The sequence below is a fragment of the Gymnoscopelus braueri genome, assembly GCF_963280865.1.
Source record: "Gymnoscopelus braueri genome assembly, chromosome: 4".
Lineage (NCBI taxonomy): Eukaryota > Metazoa > Chordata > Actinopteri > Myctophiformes > Myctophidae > Gymnoscopelus > Gymnoscopelus braueri.
In genome coordinates, this window is record NC_137605.1 from 13,840,748 (window position 1) to 13,845,226 (window position 4,479).

Consider the following 4,479-nt stretch of genomic DNA (forward strand, 5'->3'; position numbering starts at 1 on the left):
GGCAGACAGGCAGGCAGGCAGACAGACAGACAGACAGACAGACAGACAGACATATGGGTCGGATAGGCTTTTCCAAAGCAATAGTCACGCATTAAGTAGCAAAGTAAACAATACAAACAATATATACAAAATCATGATCAGCTGTATATTGAATCAATTATTTGTCATGTTTACTCATACAGGTAGCTACAAGCACATTAGATTGGATGACTGTGCTAACATATAACAAACAAGGTAATAGATGAATGAAAATAAATAAAATAAATAAAATAAATAAAATAAATAAAATAAATAAAATAAATAAAATAAATAAAATAAATAAAATAAATAAAATAAATAAAATAAATAAAATAAATGAAATAAATGATGAGGACGATATTTGTATTTTGTTACTTCAGCATCCAGTATTATTATTGTATTTATTTTCTTCATCATCATCATCATCATCATCATCACCACCAGCATCACCACAGTCGTCAGATCTTCTCATGGGCCTACAGTATAATTTGACATATAATATAATATGGCACACATACTCTGATGATAGCCAGCCAGCCTACTATTAATAGCCTACATCATCTTATTATAGGCTCCAAGCGGCGCTCTTGATTTCGCCTGCATGGTTCTACGTCAAGTCTTATTTACAACCAAACATCGAAGCTAGATAGATGTCACGTTTTGATTATAGCTTATGAATGTGGTGGGGGGCGCTGGGGGCTCGATCATTCTGATTAGCTTATGAATGTGGTGGTGGGGGGGGGGTGCGGTGGAGGGGCTCGCTCGATCATCATCGATCTGATCAATTTCCAGTCCATCGTGAAAACAATCTGTGATTCATGATTGCAAGAATTCGAGGATTTAAATTAAATTCGTCTCATTCCAACAATCCTCTCAGCTCCATAACGGTAAGTAAACCTTACAGCCTATATCTTTTTTTTTAGACGTTTTTGCCCGAATAGAATACAATGTATCCAATTATTCTCATGGATCTTTTGACGGTCAAACTAGCGTGTCTTTAATGTCGGCTGGAAACAGCAGCCGTTTAATTTCTGCAAGACTCTCCATCTGCAGCTGTCAAATAGATCAGCATATGGATGTGGATGAAAGGTTGCATGTAGCCTACTTCCATGTCTGGTCGTCAATATACAACTCCATGTTGTTATTGTAAAGGTTGATTTTTTTATTTATTTTTTCATCTATATAGCAGCTAGGGGTCTTCAACGTTTTTCAGCCCAAGGACCCCTAGCTGAGAGAAAGAGATGAAGCAGGGAGGACCCCCACCACTATACATTGTTTACAATTGTGTTGCAGATTAAACCTTTTCATAGATTTCAGAGATAGCTTCATTGACTATCAGCAGTGCATGTTGTGTTAAATAAATGTTTTCTGTTCATTTCAGACATTTAACCACTTAAACCCCCCTACACCAAACCTCTTTGCCAAAAATAGCAGATCTACAAGCTCATAACGCCTTGCTGCTTGTAGATCTGCTATATAGCTTGTAGATCTGCTATTTTCAGCTAATGCTCCCTTCAGAATAGGGATGCTAGGGTTCAAGTGGTTAATGTAAAAAACAATACCCTATCACACAAAGATTTGGTGGACCCCCTCTGAGGACCCCCTTGGGGTCCCGGACCCCCTGTTGAAGACCCCTGATCTATAGCCATATGGGACCGATGTGATTGTGAACACCTTCCCAAATTCTATTTCTATGCAGTATGCACGTGTTGTTGTTGTTTTGCCCTGGGGGGTGGGGTTGTGGGGGGGGGGGGGGGATTGATGGCCTGGCTGGACGATATGAACGACCAAGTGTGTTTGATTGATTGACAGCTGCGGGAGACCAGTATAATGCAACTGCATAGACCTTGTGAGTAGAACTGCGTTGCTAGGGAACAGTTTGGGTCCAATTAAGTTTATTTCCTGCCATGATGCGGATGTTCACAAACACTGCAAGAGGAAATCATGTTTATGCTGCTGTCCACTGTTAAAAGGTCAAGATTACTGTTTCTAGACCTACTCGTCTGTTTGTAGCATAGTATGCACATGTATTTACTGTGTGTGTGTGTGTGTGTGTGTGTGTGTGTGTGTGTGTGTGTGTGTGTGTGTGTGTGTGTGTGTGTGCTATCTAGCTATCATCTATCTATTCTAGATATAGATATAGGTATATATATATATATAGATATATCTATATATCTACCTGTATGTACGTACACAGGTCTGTTTCTATGGACCATCCATTCTATGGGTCGGTCTGTCTGTCTGTCTGTCTGTCTGTCTGTCTGTCTGTCTGTCTGTCTGTCTGTCTGTCTGTCTGTAATAAGCAAAGAGCAAGCACTTTACATTTTAGTGTGTCAATACTAAAAGGTTGGATTTTAAAATGTGAGCATCATCAGTGAGAGGAAGGAACATGAGCCAGAGTGACAGATCATCATGATGATAGGTAGAGCTACGTACAGTACAGTAGCCTACTGCATCTGCTGGATGAATGTGGACTAAGGCAGCAGGACATTAATACTGCATGGACAAGCAGGTTTGGTTAACATACTGCTAGACAGAGAGAGAGAGAGAGAGAGAGAGAGAGAGAGAGGAACAGCCTTGTACACTACACTGCCACTACACTGTATAATCCACTGTGTTTAATTTAACTCTGATAGTGTGTACGAAATGTAACCAAATGATGCACACCTGAATTTCCCCTCAGAATGTATCGTTTGTTACATCCGTTACGTCCAAAAAGTAGCCTGACCAGTTTGTGTTGGGATGTCTGGAGCCTTGTTTTTAAAGCCTTTGTGCCTTTGTGGTGCTATGGTACCATGAGGTGCTTGCATAGTCGAAGTGACTTTGGATGAGCACTCCTGTTAGAGTCCTCAATGTATTCTTACTGATCAGAGATGAGATCCTGTACAAAAATCTTGTGCTTTGGTTGACTTTTGATCACTGGAAAGATTTGCCTCCAAAATGGAACCTAGTTAGGAAATGTCCTCTCTTTTGTCATTCACTTTTATTGTGAAGCCTTCGGCCTTGCCGAGGTTAATTTTGGACCCAAAGAGAATGGATTCAGTTTTACCCAGGTGTAATGATAGTTTGTTATCAGCGAGCCAGGTGCAGATTCTACCGAGTTCAGAGCTTCAAGGGCTTTTTCAACTTGCAACTCGTCCCTGTCCGAGACCAGCAGAGCCGAGTCATCCGCGAACAAGAACAAATTGCAGTCAAGCTGATGTCATGTCGTTTACATATTAGGGACAGTAAAGGCCCTAGTATGCTTCCTTTCGGAAGATAGAACATGTCAATAGAGAACATACTGTATACATACTTCTGGAAACTAAGGGGCTGTCGCAAAAGTATGGGCAGTGGTGGAAAAAGTAATCAAATGTTTAAGTAAGTGTTTAAGTAAAAGTATCAATACTGCAATGTAGAAATACTAAAATTTAAAATGTATTTGAGTAAAAGTACAAAGGTATTGGTATCAGAATATACTTAAAGTACCACAAGTAAAAGTAGTCATTATGCAGAAGGTCCCATTTTACAAGTTTTCCATAAAATCTTTTGAAAATAGCCGATCTACAAGCTCACAGCGTGTCGCTTTGCGACGCGTTGTGAGCTTGTAGACTGGCTATTTTCAAATAGCTAAAGTATTTATATAGGGCTGGAGTGGTTAATGCATGTTTTGTAATAATAATCTATATCTACAAAGTAATCAGTAACTAAAGAGTAAAAGTATAATATTTGTCTCTGAGATGTAGTGGAGTAGAAGTAAAAGTATTGAAATTTGGAGATACTCCAGTAAAGTAAAAAAATACCTCAACATTTTACTTAAGTACAGTACTTAAGTAAATGTACTTATACATTTCTACAAGACAAAACAAGACTAGATGTTTTGTTGCTTCTCTCTTGCAGCCTGATAACTAAAGGACCCACAGAGATGACGGAGGTGCCGGTGATGTTGGACTTTGCCTCGTCGGACCGCGCCGGTCGTAGGAACGCCCTGCCCGACATCCTGGGCTCCCCGGCGGGGGTCAACCCAGTGGACCTCTCAGTCAAACTGGCTGAGTTGACTCTAACAGGTCAAGTGACTAGTATTTATACACGCGCACGCCCCCCCCCACCCAACCACCCATCTGACCACTTAAAGGGATTAAAGGGACGTGGACCAGTGCACTCAGTGCCTTACTGTATATCCGAACGCACCCTATAAATGATCAATCAATCAATCGATTGTGTTCTGGGCTTGGATCAATGGAACTAACATTATTAAGTTCCTATATATTGGTATCACAAAGAAAACACATTTTTCAAGGTTTTAGAGAAAATGACTTTTTTACTCGTTTCTTTTTATATTAATGTTATATTATCAATAAAATCTTAGTGTTTTGACAATTATTTGGCTCCTCACGGCGTGTCCAAATGGAACCAAATCAGCTGTACACTCTGAGTTAAGAGTGGATACATTAACAGGATTTTACATTGTACAGTATGTGT